The 16,192-nt window shown below is 56.6% G+C and overlaps 16 non-coding genes across 16 annotated transcripts; all 16 read right to left on the bottom strand.

Annotated features, from left to right (window-relative positions):
* Nucleotides 1–219: 219 nt before the first annotated feature.
* On the bottom strand, nt 220–326 carry LOC133959497 (U6 spliceosomal RNA). Its single transcript, XR_009921867.1, has one exon. It is a non-coding gene; the product is annotated as a U6 spliceosomal RNA (small nuclear RNA).
* A 292-nt stretch (nt 327–618) lies between these two features.
* LOC133959496 (U6 spliceosomal RNA) lies at nt 619–725 on the bottom strand. Its single transcript, XR_009921866.1, has one exon. It is a non-coding gene; the product is annotated as a U6 spliceosomal RNA (small nuclear RNA).
* Nucleotides 726–1,018: 293 nt separating this feature from the next.
* Nucleotides 1,019–1,125, bottom strand: LOC133959495 (U6 spliceosomal RNA). Its single transcript, XR_009921865.1, has one exon. It is a non-coding gene; the product is annotated as a U6 spliceosomal RNA (small nuclear RNA).
* A 292-nt stretch (nt 1,126–1,417) lies between these two features.
* Nucleotides 1,418–1,524, bottom strand: LOC133959493 (U6 spliceosomal RNA). Its single transcript, XR_009921863.1, has one exon. It is a non-coding gene; the product is annotated as a U6 spliceosomal RNA (small nuclear RNA).
* A 293-nt stretch (nt 1,525–1,817) lies between these two features.
* Nucleotides 1,818–1,924, bottom strand: LOC133959468 (U6 spliceosomal RNA). Its single transcript, XR_009921842.1, has one exon. It is a non-coding gene; the product is annotated as a U6 spliceosomal RNA (small nuclear RNA).
* A 293-nt stretch (nt 1,925–2,217) lies between these two features.
* On the bottom strand, nt 2,218–2,324 carry LOC133959433 (U6 spliceosomal RNA). The gene has a single exon (XR_009921806.1). It is a non-coding gene; the product is annotated as a U6 spliceosomal RNA (small nuclear RNA).
* A 292-nt stretch (nt 2,325–2,616) lies between these two features.
* LOC133959492 (U6 spliceosomal RNA) lies at nt 2,617–2,723 on the bottom strand. Its single transcript, XR_009921862.1, has one exon. It is a non-coding gene; the product is annotated as a U6 spliceosomal RNA (small nuclear RNA).
* Nucleotides 2,724–3,016: 293 nt separating this feature from the next.
* On the bottom strand, nt 3,017–3,123 carry LOC133959475 (U6 spliceosomal RNA). The gene has a single exon (XR_009921848.1). It is a non-coding gene; the product is annotated as a U6 spliceosomal RNA (small nuclear RNA).
* A 293-nt stretch (nt 3,124–3,416) lies between these two features.
* Nucleotides 3,417–3,523, bottom strand: LOC133959451 (U6 spliceosomal RNA). The gene has a single exon (XR_009921824.1). It is a non-coding gene; the product is annotated as a U6 spliceosomal RNA (small nuclear RNA).
* Nucleotides 3,524–3,817: 294 nt separating this feature from the next.
* Nucleotides 3,818–3,924, bottom strand: LOC133959491 (U6 spliceosomal RNA). The gene has a single exon (XR_009921861.1). It is a non-coding gene; the product is annotated as a U6 spliceosomal RNA (small nuclear RNA).
* A 292-nt stretch (nt 3,925–4,216) lies between these two features.
* LOC133959489 (U6 spliceosomal RNA) lies at nt 4,217–4,323 on the bottom strand. Its single transcript, XR_009921860.1, has one exon. It is a non-coding gene; the product is annotated as a U6 spliceosomal RNA (small nuclear RNA).
* Nucleotides 4,324–4,616: 293 nt separating this feature from the next.
* Nucleotides 4,617–4,723, bottom strand: LOC133959440 (U6 spliceosomal RNA). The gene has a single exon (XR_009921813.1). It is a non-coding gene; the product is annotated as a U6 spliceosomal RNA (small nuclear RNA).
* Nucleotides 4,724–5,016: 293 nt separating this feature from the next.
* LOC133959450 (U6 spliceosomal RNA) lies at nt 5,017–5,123 on the bottom strand. Its single transcript, XR_009921823.1, has one exon. It is a non-coding gene; the product is annotated as a U6 spliceosomal RNA (small nuclear RNA).
* A 294-nt stretch (nt 5,124–5,417) lies between these two features.
* LOC133959479 (U6 spliceosomal RNA) lies at nt 5,418–5,524 on the bottom strand. Its single transcript, XR_009921852.1, has one exon. It is a non-coding gene; the product is annotated as a U6 spliceosomal RNA (small nuclear RNA).
* A 292-nt stretch (nt 5,525–5,816) lies between these two features.
* On the bottom strand, nt 5,817–5,923 carry LOC133959467 (U6 spliceosomal RNA). The gene has a single exon (XR_009921840.1). It is a non-coding gene; the product is annotated as a U6 spliceosomal RNA (small nuclear RNA).
* Nucleotides 5,924–6,216: 293 nt separating this feature from the next.
* LOC133959455 (U6 spliceosomal RNA) lies at nt 6,217–6,323 on the bottom strand. The gene has a single exon (XR_009921828.1). It is a non-coding gene; the product is annotated as a U6 spliceosomal RNA (small nuclear RNA).
* Between the last annotated feature and the right edge of the window lie 9,869 nt (nt 6,324–16,192).

Genomic DNA, 16,192 nt, shown 5'->3' with positions numbered 1-16,192 from the left:
AGGAGGCTAAACTTTGGTCATACCCATTGTCAGCAGCACGTTTGAGCACCACTGGCCTCAGCCTAACGGTCACCAATTCATTGATAATGGCTACATCCTTAAAGTTTTTACTGTGTGAATTCATAACGAGGCTCAGAGTAAAGCTTCCTGGAACAAAGAACACCGGACGATTCCTAGAAAAGGATGAAAGTAGCCCTGTTCCAAAATAATTTTTGGACCAAAATATGGAAACGCTTCACGAATTTGCGTGTCATCCTTTCGCAGGGGCCATGCTAATCTTCTCTGTATCGTATCCAATTTATTATATGTACTGCCGGAGCAAGTACAGTAGCTTGACTGCAGTGGTGCCTGTATATTCCCCCTTCAAGTAAGTGGACCCTTTGCTGCGGTAAAAAAAGATAGGAGGCTAAACTTTGGTCATACCCATTGTCAGCAGCACGTTTGAGCATCACTGGCATCAGTCTAACGGTCAACAATACATTGATAATGGCTACATCCTTATAGTTTTTACTGTGTGAATTGATAACGAGGCTCAGAGAAAAGCCTCTTGGAACAAAGATAACCAGAAGAATACAAGAAAAGGATGAAGTAGTCCTGTGACAAAATAATTTTTGGACCAAAATATGGAAACGCTTCACGAATTTGCGTGTCATCCTTTCGCAGGGGCCATGCTAATCTTCTCTGTATCGTATCCAATTTATTATATGTACTGCCGGAGCAAGTACAGTAGCTTGACTGCAGTGGTGCCTGTATATTCCCCCTTCAAGTAAGTGGACCCTTTGCTGCGGTAAAAAAAGATAGGAGGCTAAACTTTGGTCATACCCATTGTCAGCAGCACGTTTGAGCACCACTGGCCTCAGCCTAACGGTCACCAATTCATTGATAATGGCTACATCCTTAAAGTTTTTACTGTGTGAATTCATAACGAGGCTCAGAGTAAAGCTTCCTGGAACAAAGAACACCGGACGATTCCTAGAAAAGGATGAAAGTAGCCCTGTTCCAAAATAATTTTTGGACCAAAATATGGAAACGCTTCACGAATTTGCGTGTCATCCTTTCGCAGGGGCCATGCTAATCTTCTCTGTATCGTATCCAATTTATTATATGTACTGCCGGAGCAAGTACAGTAGCTTGACTGCAGTGGTGCCTGTATATTCCCCCTTCAAGTAAGTGGACCCTTTGCTGCGGTAAAAAAAGATAGGAGGCTAAACTTTGGTCATACCCATTGTCAGCAGCACGTTTGAGCATCACTGGCATCAGTCTAACGGTCAACAATACATTGATAATGGCTACATCCTTATAGTTTTTACTGTGTGAATTGATAACGAGGCTCAGAGAAAAGCCTCTTGGAACAAAGATAACCAGAAGAATACAAGAAAAGGATGAAGTAGTCCTGTGACAAAATAATTTTTGGACCAAAATATGGAAACGCTTCACGAATTTGCGTGTCATCCTTTCGCAGGGGCCATGCTAATCTTCTCTGTATCGTATCCAATTTATTATATGTACTGCCGGAGCAAGTACACTAGCTTCATTGCAGTGGTGCCTGTATATTCCCCCTTCATGTAAGTGGACCCTTTGCTACGGTAAAAAAAGACAGGAGGCTAAACTTTGGTCATACCCATTGTCAGCAGCACGTTTGAGCACCACTGGCCTCAGCCTAACGGTCACCAATTCATTGATAATGGCTACATCCTTAAAGTTTTTACTGTGTGAATTCATAACGAGGCTCAGAGTAAAGCTTCCTTGAACAAAGAAAACCGGACGATTCCTAGAAAAGGATGAAAGTAGCCCTGTGACAAAATAATTTTTTGACCAAAATATGGAAACGCTTCACGAATTTGCGTGTCATCCTTTCGCAGGGGCCATGCTAATCTTCTCTGTCTCATATCCAATTTATTATATGTACTGCCGGATCAAGTACACTAGTGTTACTGCAGTGGTTCCAATATATTCCCCCTTCAGGTGAGTGGACCCATTGCTACGGTTAAAAAAAGGAAGAGACTAAACTTGGGTCACACCCATTTTAGGAAGAATGTTTTCGCATCACAGGCATTTCTCTAAAAGTCACCAATACATTGAAAATGGCTACATCCCCACAGTTTGTACTGTGTGAATTCATAACGAGGCTCAGAGTAAAGCTTCCTGGAACAAAGAACACCGGACGATTCCTAGAAAAGGATGAAAGTAGCCCTGTTCCAAAATAATTTTTGAACCAAAATATGGAAACGCTTCACGAATTTGCGTGTCATCCTTTCGCAGGGGCCATGCTAATCTTCTCTGTATCGTATCCAATTTATTATATGTACTGCCGGAGCAAGTACAGTAGCTTGACTGCAGTGGTGCCTGTATATTCCCCCTTCAAGTAAGTGGACCCTTTGCTGCGGTAAAAAAAGATAGGAGGCTAAACTTTGGTCATACCCATTGTCAGCAGCACGTTTGAGCATCACTGGCATCAGTCTAACGGTCAACAATACATTGATAATGGCTACATCCTTATAGTTTTTACTGTGTGAATTGATAACGAGGCTCAGAGAAAAGCCTCTTGGAACAAAGATAACCAGAAGAATACAAGAAAAGGATGAAGTAGTCCTGTGACAAAATAATTTTTGGACCAAAATATGGAAACGCTTCACGAATTTGCGTGTCATCCTTTCGCAGGGGCCATGCTAATCTTCTCTGTATCGTATCCAATTTATTATATGTACTGCCGGAGCAAGTACACTAGCTTCATTGCAGTGGTGCCTGTATATTCCCCCTTCATGTAAGTGGACCCTTTGCTACGGTAAAAAAAGACAGGAGGCTAAACTTTGGTCATACCCATTGTCAGCAGCACGTTTGAGCACCACTGGCCTCAGCCTAACGGTCACCAATTCATTGATAATGGCTACATCCTTAAAGTTTTTACTGTGTGAATTCATAACGAGGCTCAGAGTAAAGCTTCCTTGAACAAAGAAAACCGGACGATTCCTAGAAAAGGATGAAAGTAGCCCTGTGACAAAATAATTTTTTGACCAAAATATGGAAACGCTTCACGAATTTGCGTGTCATCCTTTCGCAGGGGCCATGCTAATCTTCTCTGTCTCATATCCAATCTATTATATGTACTGCCGGATCAAGTACACTAGTGTTACTGCAGTGGTTCCAATATATTCCCCCTTCAGGTGAGTGGACCCATTGCTACGGTTAAAAAAAGGAAGAGACTAAACTTGGGTCACACCCATTTTAGGAAGAATGTTTTCGCATCACAGGCATTTCTCTAAAAGTCACCAATACATTGAAAATGGCTACATCCCCACAGTTTGTACTGTGTGAATTCATAACGAGGCTCAGAGTAAAGCTTCCTGGAACAAAGAACACCGGACGATTCCTAGAAAAGGATGAAAGTAGCCCTGTTCCAAAATAATTTTTGGACCCAAATATGGAAACGCTTCACGAATTTGCGTGTCATCCTTTCGCAGGGGCCATGCTAATCTTCTCTGTATCGTATCCAATTTATTATATGTACTGCCGGAGCAAGTACACTACTGTAACTGCAGTGGTTCCAATATATTCCCCCTTCAGGTGAGTGGACCCTTTGCTACGGTTAAAAAAAGGAAGAGACTAAACTTGGGTCACAACCATTTTAGGAAGAATGTTTTTCGCCTCACAGGCATTTCTCTAAAAGTCACCAATACATTGAAAATGGCTACATGCCCACAGTTTGTACTGTGTGAATTCATAAAGAGGCTCAGAGTAAAGCTTCCTGGAACAAAGAACACCGGACGATTCCTAGAAAAGGATGAAAGTAGCCCTGTTCCAAAATAATTTTTGGACCAAAATATGGAAACGCTTCACGAATTTGCGTGTCATCCTTTCGCAGGGGCCATGCTAATCTTCTCTGTATCGTATCCAATTTATTATATGTACTGCCGGAGCAAGTACAGTAGCTTGACTGCAGTGGTGCCTGTATATTCCCCCTTCAAGTAAGTGGACCCTTTGCTGCGGTAAAAAAAGATAGGAGGCTAAACTTTGGTCATACCCATTGTCAGCAGCACGTTTGAGCATCACTGGCATCAGTCTAACGGTCAACAATACATTGATAATGGCTACATCCTTATAGTTTTTACTGTGTGAATTGATAACGAGGCTCAGAGAAAAGCCTCTTGGAACAAAGATAACCAGAAGAATACAAGAAAAGGATGAAGTAGTCCTGTGACAAAATAATTTTTGGACCAAAATATGGAAACGCTTCACGAATTTGCGTGTCATCCTTTCGCAGGGGCCATGCTAATCTTCTCTGTATCGTATCCAATTTATTATATGTACTGCCGGAGCAAGTACAGTAGCTTGACTGCAGTGGTGCCTGTATATTCCCCCTTCAAGTAAGTGGACCCTTTGCTGCGGTAAAAAAAGATAGGAGGCTAAACTTTGGTCATACCCATTGTCAGCAGCACGTTTGAGCACCACTGGCCTCAGCCTAACGGTCACCAATTCATTGATAATGGCTACATCCTTAAAGTTTTTACTGTGTGAATTCATAACGAGGCTCAGAGTAAAGCTTCCTGGAACAAAGAACACCGGACGATTCCTAGAAAAGGATGAAAGTAGCCCTGTTCCAAAATAATTTTTGGACCAAAATATGGAAACACTTCATGAATTTGCGCGTCATCCTTTCGCAGGGGCCATGCTAATCTTCTCTGTATCGTATCCAATTTATTATATGTACTGCCGGAGCAAGTACACTAGTGTTACTGCAGTGGTTCCAATATATTCCCCCTTCAGGTGAGTGGACCCATTGCTACGGTTAAAAAAAGGAAGAGACTAAACTTGGGTCACACCCATTTTAGGAAGAATGTTTTCGCATCACAGGCATTTCTCTAAAAGTCACCAATACATTGAAAATGGCTACATCCCCACAGTTTGTACTGTGTGAATTCATAACGAGGCTCAGAGTAAAGCTTCCTGGAACAAAGAACACCGGACGATTCCTAGAAAAGGATGAAAGTAGCCCTGTTCCAAAATAATTTTTGGACCCAAATATGGAAACGCTTCACGAATTTGCGTGTCATCCTTTCGCAGGGGCCATGCTAATCTTCTCTGTATCGTATCCAATTTATTATATGTACTGCCGGAGCAAGTACACTACTGTAACTGCAGTGGTTCCAATATATTCCCCCTTCAGGTGAGTGGACCCTTTGCTACGGTTAAAAAAAGGAAGAGACTAAACTTGGGTCACACCCATTTTAGGAAGAATGTTTTTCGCCTCACAGGCATTTCTCTAAAAGTCACCAATACATTGAAAATGGCTACATGCCCACAGTTTGTACTGTGTGAATTCATAAAGAGGCTCAGAGTAAAGCTTCCTGGAACAAAGAACACCGGACGATTCCTAGAAAAGGATGAAAGTAGCCCTGTTCCAAAATAATTTTTGGACCAAAATATGGAAACGCTTCACGAATTTGCGTGTCATCCTTTCGCAGGGGCCATGCTAATCTTCTCTGTATCGTATCCAATTTATTATATGTACTGCCGGAGCAAGTACAGTAGCTTGACTGCAGTGGTGCCTGTATATTCCCCCTTCAAGTAAGTGGACCCTTTGCTGCGGTAAAAAAAGATAGGAGGCTAAACTTTGGTCATACCCATTGTCAGCAGCACGTTTGAGCATCACTGGCATCAGTCTAACGGTCAACAATACATTGATAATGGCTACATCCTTATAGTTTTTACTGTGTGAATTGATAACGAGGCTCAGAGAAAAGCCTCTTGGAACAAAGATAACCAGAAGAATACAAGAAAAGGATGAAGTAGTCCTGTGACAAAATAATTTTTGGACCAAAATATGGAAACGCTTCACGAATTTGCGTGTCATCCTTTCGCAGGGGCCATGCTAATCTTCTCTGTATCGTATCCAATTTATTATATGTACTGCCGGAGCAAGTACAGTAGCTTGACTGCAGTGGTGCCTGTATATTCCCCCTTCAAGTAAGTGGACCCTTTGCTGCGGTAAAAAAAGATAGGAGGCTAAACTTTGGTCATACCCATTGTCAGCAGCACGTTTGAGCACCACTGGCCTCAGCCTAACGGTCACCAATTCATTGATAATGGCTACATCCTTAAAGTTTTTACTGTGTGAATTCATAACGAGGCTCAGAGTAAAGCTTCCTGGAACAAAGAACACCGGACGATTCCTAGAAAAGGATGAAAGTAGCCCTGTTCCAAAATAATTTTTGGACCAAAATATGGAAACGCTTCACGAATTTGCGTGTCATCCTTTCGCAGGGGCCATGCTAATCTTCTCTGTATCGTATCCAATTTATTATATGTACTGCCGGAGCAAGTACACTACTGTAACTGCAGTGGTTCCAATATATTCCCCCTTCAGGTGAGTGGACCCATTGCTACGGTTAAAAAAAGGAAGAGACTAAACTTGGGTCACACCCATTTTAGGAAGAATGTTTTTCGCCTCACAGGCATTTCTCTAATAGTCACCAATACATTGAAAATGGCTACATGCCCACAGTTTGTACTGTGTGAATTCATAAAGAGGCTCAGAGTAAAGCTTCCTGGAACAAAGAACACCGGACGATTCCTAGAAAAGGATGAAAGTAGCCCTGTTCCAAAATAATTTTTGGACCAAAATATGGAAACGCTTCACGAATTTGCGTGTCATCCTTTCGCCTGGTGGGGGCAGATGGTCTCTGCTCCGATTCTAAACCTCCTCCAAGCCCCCACCTTTCGGGTTCTACACTTGTAAGCCAATCAGAAGATGGCCAAATTCTTGTTTTGCCCGATTGGCCGGTGACTGTAGAACGGCACGCTGATTGGCTTGCTGCTCAGGTTGAATGGGGTCAGCGCGAAGGCTCTGTTCATTCTGCCGGTGAACTTCGCAAGAAACACACATCAAACGGGAGAATAAAGATCAACACTACCAAGCGAGATGTGAGCATCGAATGTGCATGTTTAGTGTTCTTTTTCTGCTGTTTGCTTGTTTCTGTCGAGTGTCACGGTTAAACAATGCATGTACAGTAAGGTAATTGTAATGTTGGCGCCTTATTCCAGCGTAATTCACCGCGAAAAGTCATTTTTTCCACGGTCAATAATGTCCGTACAGACCGCTAGCTTAATCGCGGGCTCCATGTGCTTTTACGCCGGGTAGAGGGAGGTTTTCACGGTCAATAATGTCCGTACAGACCGCTAGCTTGATCGCGGGCTCCATGTACTTTTACGCCAGGTAGAGGGAGTGTTTCACGGTGAAAAATGTCCGTACAGACCGCTAGCTTGATCGCGGGCTCCCTGTACTTTTACGCCGGGAAAGGGTTGTGTTTCACGGTCAAAACTCTCCGTACACTACGCTCACATCAACCCGGCCTCATGTAAATTCTGCTAACTGTACAGGAGTATATGTGTTGTATCCAGAAATGGGCAAAAATACATCAAAATGTTTTTCATACAAGACACAAAATACCCCGCCAAATAAATGTATTCAAATAAAATACAAAACACTGGTGCCAGAAAATGTAATACAATATAATACATGAACTTTTAACATTAAAAAACAAACCAAACCCCCCCCATTAAAACAAGAAAATATGCATCACATGTGAATAGCATCACACATTAGGCCTATGTATACTATAACAGCAAAAGATGTATATACACAGGTAAAGAGCCTAAATAAATGACTGTACATCAAGTTCTGCACAGAAAAATGAATAAAGGTCAAGGGTCAAGATTAAATCAAATCTTCACAGACTATTTTAAATACAAAAGTACTCTGCTCTTAAGTATCTTGTCACAAATTACGTATTAATCGCCTTCTACTGTAAATATCTATATTATCTCCATGGACTGGTTGTATTCATATTCTTTTATGTGTGTCACTGTTTTGTCACATCTAACGTTGCAGGTTGTCTGCTAAATGTCTTTGCAGAATGGATTTCCGTCCAGTTTTCAGGTTCCTGCCGTCATCCACCACACTGATGCTCAAGGCCTCAAACGATGCGTTTAAGGTGGCCCAACAGAGCCGTAGGCCCACCACGTCTTTCACCGTGAAGGGACCAGACGCTGGTGGGGTTCGGTGCGCATTCCGGCATGTCGCTCCAAGCCCTGTACGAGTCCACCAGCACAGAGTGTAAAACGTAAGTATTTCGGCCACAGGTGCAGTTGAGGATGCAAGCTGACGCGTGTTGACACGATACTTTGTTTTTTTTTCCCGCCTGCAGCTACAAGCGGTGGATTAAAACCCAGCGGTGCGGCATGGGGTCGCGGATGCACACTGTACAGGTGTACATACTGGGCCGGGAGAAAGAAGGGTCAGCAGCAGGGCCGTCGGCTGCTGCCCCTCCTCCAGCTGCTCCCCCGGCTCAGCAGAGAGCGTCGCAGCCTGCATCGAGTAATGCCTGGCTGCCTGCCTGCCTGCCTGCCTGCCTGCCTGCCTGCCTGCCTGCCTGCCTGCCTGCCTGCCTGCCTGCCTGCCTGCCTGCCTGCCTGCCTGCCTGCCTGCCTGCCTGCCTGCCTGCCTGCCTGCCTGCCTGCCTGCCTGCCTGCCTGCCTGCCTGCCTGCCTGCCTGCCTGCCTGCCTGCCTGCCTGCCTGCCTGCCTGCCTGCCTGCCTGCCTGCCTGCCTGCCTGCCTGCCTGCCTGCCTGCCTGCCTGCCTGCCTGCCTGCCTGCCTGCCTGCCTGCCTGCCTGCCTGCCTGCCTGCCTGCCTGCCTGCCTGCCTGCCTGCCTGCCTGCCTGCCTGCCTGCCTGCCTGCCTGCCTGCCTGCCTGCCTGCCTGCCTGCCTGCCTGCCTGCCTGCCTGCCTGCCTGCCTGCCTGCCTGCCTGCCTGCCTGCCTGCCTGCCTGCCTGCCTGCCTGCCTGCCTGCCTGCCTGCCTGCCTGCCTGCCTGCCTGCCTGCCTGCCTGCCTGCCTGCCTGCCTGCCTGCCTGCCTGCCTGCCTGCCTGCCTGCCTGCCTGCCTGCCTGCCTGCCTGCCTGCCTGCCTGCCTGCCTGCCTGCCTGCCTGCCTGCCTGCCTGCCTGCCTGCCTGCCTGCCTGCCTGCCTGCCTGCCTGCCTGCCTGCCTGCCTGCCTGCCTGCCTGCCTGCCTGCCTGCCTGCCTGCCTGCCTGCCTGCCTGCCTGCCTGCCTGCCTGCCTGCCTGCCTGCCTGCCTGCCTGCCTGCCTGCCTGCCTGCCTGCCTGCCTGCCTGCCTGCCTGCCTGCCTGCCTGCCTGCCTGCCTGCCTGCCTGCCTGCCTGCCTGCCTGCCTGCCTGCCTGCCTGCCTGCCTGCCTGCCTGCCTGCCTGCCTGCCTGCCTGCCTGCCTGCCTGCCTGCCTGCCTGCCTGCCTGCCTGCCTGCCTGCCTGCCTGCCTGCCTGCCTGCCTGCCTGCCTGCCTGCCTGCCTGCCTGCCTGCCTGCCTGCCTGCCTGCCTGCCTGCCTGCCTGCCTGCCTGCCTGCCTGCCTGCCTGCCTGCCTGCCTGCCTGCCTGCCTGCCTGCCTGCCTGCCTGCCTGCCTGCCTGCCTGCCTGCCTGCCTGCCTGCCTGCCTGCCTGCCTGCCTGCCTGCCTGCCTGCCTGCCTGCCTGCCTGCCTGCCTGCCTGCCTGCCTGCCTGCCTGCCTGCCTGCCTGCCTGCCTGCCTGCCTGCCTGCCTGCCTGCCTGCCTGCCTGCCTGCCTGCCTGCCTGCCTGCCTGCCTGCCTGCCTGCCTGCCTGCCTGCCTGCCTGCCTGCCTGCCTGCCTGCCTGCCTGCCTGCCTGCCTGCCTGCCTGCCTGCCTGCCTGCCTGCCTGCCTGCCTGCCTGCCTGCCTGCCTGCCTGCCTGCCTGCCTGCCTGCCTGCCTGCCTGCCTGCCTGCCTGCCTGCCTGCCTGCCTGCCTGCCTGCCTGCCTGCCTGCCTGCCTGCCTGCCTGCCTGCCTGCCTGCCTGCCTGCCTGCCTGCCTGCCTGCCTGCCTGCCTGCCTGCCTGCCTGCCTGCCTGCCTGCCTGCCTGCCTGCCTGCCTGCCTGCCTGCCTGCCTGCCTGCCTGCCTGCCTGCCTGCCTGCCTGCCTGCCTGCCTGCCTGCCTGCCTGCCTGCCTGCCTGCCTGCCTGCCTGCCTGCCTGCCTGCCTGCCTGCCTGCCTGCCTGCCTGCCTGCCTGCCTGCCTGCCTGCCTGCCTGCCTGCCTGCCTGCCTGCCTGCCTGCCTGCCTGCCTGCCTGCCTGCCTGCCTGCCTGCCTGCCTGCCTGCCTGCCTGCCTGCCTGCCTGCCTGCCTGCCTGCCTGCCTGCCTGCCTGCCTGCCTGCCTGCCTGCCTGCCTGCCTGCCTGCCTGCCTGCCTGCCTGCCTGCCTGCCTGCCTGCCTGCCTGCCTGCCTGCCTGCCTGCCTGCCTGCCTGCCTGCCTGCCTGCCTGCCTGCCTGCCTGCCTGCCTGCCTGCCTGCCTGCCTGCCTGCCTGCCTGCCTGCCTGCCTGCCTGCCTGCCTGCCTGCCTGCCTGCCTGCCTGCCTGCCTGCCTGCCTGCCTGCCTGCCTGCCTGCCTGCCTGCCTGCCTGCCTGCCTGCCTGCCTGCCTGCCTGCCTGCCTGCCTGCCTGCCTGCCTGCCTGCCTGCCTGCCTGCCTGCCTGCCTGCCTGCCTGCCTGCCTGCCTGCCTGCCTGCCTGCCTGCCTGCCTGCCTGCCTGCCTGCCTGCCTGCCTGCCTGCCTGCCTGCCTGCCTGCCTGCCTGCCTGCCTGCCTGCCTGCCTGCCTGCCTGCCTGCCTGCCTGCCTGCCTGCCTGCCTGCCTGCCTGCCTGCCTGCCTGCCTGCCTGCCTGCCTGCCTGCCTGCCTGCCTGCCTGCCTGCCTGCCTGCCTGCCTGCCTGCCTGCCTGCCTGCCTGCCTGCCTGCCTGCCTGCCTGCCTGCCTGCCTGCCTGCCTGCCTGCCTGCCTGCCTGCCTGCCTGCCTGCCTGCCTGCCTGCCTGCCTGCCTGCCTGCCTGCCTGCCTGCCTGCCTGCCTGCCTGCCTGCCTGCCTGCCTGCCTGCCTGCCTGCCTGCCTGCCTGCCTGCCTGCCTGCCTGCCTGCCTGCCTGCCTGCCTGCCTGCCTGCCTGCCTGCCTGCCTGCCTGCCTGCCTGCCTGCCTGCCTGCCTGCCTGCCTGCCTGCCTGCCTGCCTGCCTGCCTGCCTGCCTGCCTGCCTGCCTGCCTGCCTGCCTGCCTGCCTGCCTGCCTGCCTGCCTGCCTGCCTGCCTGCCTGCCTGCCTGCCTGCCTGCCTGCCTGCCTGCCTGCCTGCCTGCCTGCCTGCCTGCCTGCCTGCCTGCCTGCCTGCCTGCCTGCCTGCCTGCCTGCCTGCCTGCCTGCCTGCCTGCCTGCCTGCCTGCCTGCCTGCCTGCCTGCCTGCCTGCCTGCCTGCCTGCCTGCCTGCCTGCCTGCCTGCCTGCCTGCCTGCCTGCCTGCCTGCCTGCCTGCCTGCCTGCCTGCCTGCCTGCCTGCCTGCCTGCCTGCCTGCCTGCCTGCCTGCCTGCCTGCCTGCCTGCCTGCCTGCCTGCCTGCCTGCCTGCCTGCCTGCCTGCCTGCCTGCCTGCCTGCCTGCCTGCCTGCCTGCCTGCCTGCCTGCCTGCCTGCCTGCCTGCCTGCCTGCCTGCCTGCCTGCCTGCCTGCCTGCCTGCCTGCCTGCCTGCCTGCCTGCCTGCCTGCCTGCCTGCCTGCCTGCCTGCCTGCCTGCCTGCCTGCCTGCCTGCCTGCCTGCCTGCCTGCCTGCCTGCCTGCCTGCCTGCCTGCCTGCCTGCCTGCCTGCCTGCCTGCCTGCCTGCCTGCCTGCCTGCCTGCCTGCCTGCCTGCCTGCCTGCCTGCCTGCCTGCCTGCCTGCCTGCCTGCCTGCCTGCCTGCCTGCCTGCCTGCCTGCCTGCCTGCCTGCCTGCCTGCCTGCCTGCCTGCCTGCCTGCCTGCCTGCCTGCCTGCCTGCCTGCCTGCCTGCCTGCCTGCCTGCCTGCCTGCCTGCCTGCCTGCCTGCCTGCCTGCCTGCCTGCCTGCCTGCCTGCCTGCCTGCCTGCCTGCCTGCCTGCCTGCCTGCCTGCCTGCCTGCCTGCCTGCCTGCCTGCCTGCCTGCCTGCCTGCCTGCCTGCCTGCCTGCCTGCCTGCCTGCCTGCCTGCCTGCCTGCCTGCCTGCCTGCCTGCCTGCCTGCCTGCCTGCCTGCCTGCCTGCCTGCCTGCCTGCCTGCCTGCCTGCCTGCCTGCCTGCCTGCCTGCCTGCCTGCCTGCCTGCCTGCCTGCCTGCCTGCCTGCCTGCCTGCCTGCCTGCCTGCCTGCCTGCCTGCCTGCCTGCCTGCCTGCCTGCCTGCCTGCCTGCCTGCCTGCCTGCCTGCCTGCCTGCCTGCCTGCCTGCCTGCCTGCCTGCCTGCCTGCCTGCCTGCCTGCCTGCCTGCCTGCCTGCCTGCCTGCCTGCCTGCCTGCCTGCCTGCCTGCCTGCCTGCCTGCCTGCCTGCCTGCCTGCCTGCCTGCCTGCCTGCCTGCCTGCCTGCCTGCCTGCCTGCCTGCCTGCCTGCCTGCCTGCCTGCCTGCCTGCCTGCCTGCCTGCCTGCCTGCCTGCCTGCCTGCCTGCCTGCCTGCCTGCCTGCCTGCCTGCCTGCCTGCCTGCCTGCCTGCCTGCCTGCCTGCCTGCCTGCCTGCCTGCCTGCCTGCCTGCCTGCCTGCCTGCCTGCCTGCCTGCCTGCCTGCCTGCCTGCCTGCCTGCCTGCCTGCCTGCCTGCCTGCCTGCCTGCCTGCCTGCCTGCCTGCCTGCCTGCCTGCCTGCCTGCCTGCCTGCCTGCCTGCCTGCCTGCCTGCCTGCCTGCCTGCCTGCCTGCCTGCCTGCCTGCCTGCCTGCCTGCCTGCCTGCCTGCCTGCCTGCCTGCCTGCCTGCCTGCCTGCCTGCCTGCCTGCCTGCCTGCCTGCCTGCCTGCCTGCCTGCCTGCCTGCCTGCCTGCCTGCCTGCCTGCCTGCCTGCCTGCCTGCCTGCCTGCCTGCCTGCCTGCCTGCCTGCCTGCCTGCCTGCCTGCCTGCCTGCCTGCCTGCCTGCCTGCCTGCCTGCCTGCCTGCCTGCCTGCCTGCCTGCCTGCCTGCCTGCCTGCCTGCCTGCCTGCCTGCCTGCCTGCCTGCCTGCCTGCCTGCCTGCCTGCCTGCCTGCCTGCCTGCCTGCCTGCCTGCCTGCCTGCCTGCCTGCCTGCCTGCCTGCCTGCCTGCCTGCCTGCCTGCCTGCCTGCCTGCCTGCCTGCCTGCCTGCCTGCCTGCCTGCCTGCCTGCCTGCCTGCCTGCCTGCCTGCCTGCCTGCCTGCCTGCCTGCCTGCCTGCCTGCCTGCCTGCCTGCCTGCCTGCCTGCCTGCCTGCCTGCCTGCCTGCCTGCCTGCCTGCCTGCCTGCCTGCCTGCCTGCCTGCCTGCCTGCCTGCCTGCCTGCCTGCCTGCCTGCCTGCCTGCCTGCCTGCCTGCCTGCCTGCCTGCCTGCCTGCCTGCCTGCCTGCCTGCCTGCCTGCCTGCCTGCCTGCCTGCCTGCCTGCCTGCCTGCCTGCCTGCCTGCCTGCCTGCCTGCCTGCCTGCCTGCCTGCCTGCCTGCCTGCCTGCCTGCCTGCCTGCCTGCCTGCCTGCCTGCCTGCCTGCCTGCCTGCCTGCCTGCCTGCCTGCCTGCCTGCCTGCCTGCCTGCCTGCCTGCCTGCCTGCCTGCCTGCCTGCCTGCCTGCCTGCCTGCCTGCCTGCCTGCCTGCCTGCCTGCCTGCCTGCCTGCCTGCCTGCCTGCCTGCCTGCCTGCCTGCCTGCCTGCCTGCCTGCCTGCCTGCCTGCCTGCCTGCCTGCCTGCCTGCCTGCCTGCCTGCCTGCCTGCCTGCCTGCCTGCCTGCCTGCCTGCCTGCCTGCCTGCCTGCCTGCCTGCCTGCCTGCCTGCCTGCCTGCCTGCCTGCCTGCCTGCCTGCCTGCCTGCCTGCCTGCCTGCCTGCCTGCCTGCCTGCCTGCCTGCCTGCCTGCCTGCCTGCCTGCCTGCCTGCCTGCCTGCCTGCCTGCCTGCCTGCCTGCCTGCCTGCCTGCCTGCCTGCCTGCCTGCCTGCCTGCCTGCCTGCCTGCCTGCCTGCCTGCCTGCCTGCCTGCCTGCCTGCCTGCCTGCCTGCCTGCCTGCCTGCCTGCCTGCCTGCCTGCCTGCCTGCCTGCCTGCCTGCCTGCCTGCCTGCCTGCCTGCCTGCCTGCCTGCCTGCCTGCCTGCCTGCCTGCCTGCCTGCCTGCCTGCCTGCCTGCCTGCCTGCCTGCCTGCCTGCCTGCCTGCCTGCCTGCCTGCCTGCCTGCCTGCCTGCCTGCCTGCCTGCCTGCCTGCCTGCCTGCCTGCCTGCCTGCCTGCCTGCCTGCCTGCCTGCCTGCCTGCCTGCCTGCCTGCCTGCCTGCCTGCCTGCCTGCCTGCCTGCCTGCCTGCCTGCCTGCCTGCCTGCCTGCCTGCCTGCCTGCCTGCCTGCCTGCCTGCCTGCCTGCCTGCCTGCCTGCCTGCCTGCCTGCCTGCCTGCCTGCCTGCCTGCCTGCCTGCCTGCCTGCCTGCCTGCCTGCCTGCCTGCCTGCCTGCCTGCCTGCCTGCCTGCCTGCCTGCCTGCCTGCCTGCCTGCCTGCCTGCCTGCCTGCCTGCCTGCCTGCCTGCCTGCCTGCCTGCCTGCCTGCCTGCCTGCCTGCCTGCCTGCCTGCCTGCCTGCCTGCCTGCCTGCCTGCCTGCCTGCCTGCCTGCCTGCCTGCCTGCCTGCCTGCCTGCCTGCCTGCCTGCCTGCCTGCCTGCCTGCCTGCCTGCCTGCCTGCCTGCCTGCCTGCCTGCCTGCCTGCCTGCCTGCCTGCCTGCCTGCCTGCCTTTTTGCTTGCTTGGCTGCCTGCCTGCCTGCCTGCCCGCAATAGCTAATGCGTAGTGTGTTCAAATGTTAATAATCACATTCTTTTGTCCTCCTCTGAAACAAAGGCGTGCCATCAGCGGATGACATAATAGAGCTGTCGGACGATGATGAGCTCTTTGCGGCTGCCATGGAGGTGGACACACTGCGTGAGTGTATTTGACTTAAACCTCATTGTTACTATTGTGACAACCCTGATGTTGACTATATATATATATATATGCGCATGTATGTATATCAGTGTGACAACTTGAGTGTGTATTTTACAGCTTCCCAAGCTGGACCCACCCTGGCAAGACCACAGGTGCCTGCTGTTCACCAGCCCACGGGCGATGCACCTCATCAGCCCCCGCTGCTGCTCACCGGTGCACAGGTAAAAGTGCGGGAACGACTTGTGTGTATTTGTCAATATCATCTGCTCGAGTTTAATCTGTATATGCCATGCGCTTGTCCACGCAGCTCCTGCCCAAGGGCTGGAGGAAGACGCTGCCGGAGGAACAGCATGAGTGGTTGGGCCGGGCTCTGTTTACCACTGGCACTGGCAAGCATCCTGTCCTGACCAGCGAGCTGCGCCTCTGGTGGACTCCACCGGGAGCCCGGCGCCTGTACACCCAGATCCCCTCTGCCCAGGCCTTCTTCCAGCACCGGTTTTTCCTGTGGGCGCCCTACAGGATGTGGGCCTACAAGCTGTCCTGCCCAAACTGCAAGTGGCAGCTGACCGGCGCTGGCCTTTACAAGACGGTCCGCCGCGTTCTGGACTTCGGTGGCTGGTACTACATGGGCACGGAGTACCTGGAATGCGGCGGCTGTAAGAGGAAGTATGCAGCTTGGGGCCAAGGCATCATGAGTCAGCTGGACCTGGCTCACAAGGCACAGTTTCCGGCTGTGCTTACATACAAGTAAGCTGCAATGTTAATGTGTGTGTGTGTGTGTGTGTGTGTGTGTGTGTGTCAGTCAGCTGACACTAGTCTCCTTCTGACTTTGCAGGTTGTCTTGCGATAAGAGGGTGGTGGGCATGATGAAGGCCCGGACTTTGGGCAACAGCGCCTCCCGCCTCCGTGCCGCGCTGCTGGAGCAGCACACCGTCGACTGGTTGCTGCGGACCCTGCGCTACCTTTCGGTGCTGGACCAGCTCCAGCTGCCCGGCGTGGCTCCGCAGCAGGTGACGGTGCCGCCCCTGAGAGCAGTCCCCAGCGTGCCCTGGCTGATATCTGTCTACGCCAAGGAGGCCCTCGGCCGCCTGGATGAGACGAAAGCCAGGGTCACGTCAATCTTTGGGGACATCCTGAAGATGGACTCCACGAAGAAGGCAAGCGCAATAAATCAATAAATAAATAAGTATTTTACGTGGCAAACACACAGACTTGACGTGACGTTCTCCGGTTCTCATTTT

The sequence above is a fragment of the Platichthys flesus genome, chromosome 8 (genome assembly GCF_949316205.1).
Source record: "Platichthys flesus chromosome 8, fPlaFle2.1, whole genome shotgun sequence".
Taxonomy (NCBI): domain Eukaryota; kingdom Metazoa; phylum Chordata; class Actinopteri; order Pleuronectiformes; family Pleuronectidae; genus Platichthys; species Platichthys flesus.
Note: the sequence above shows the minus strand (reverse complement) of the source record. Positions and strands in the feature narration are given on the sequence as shown.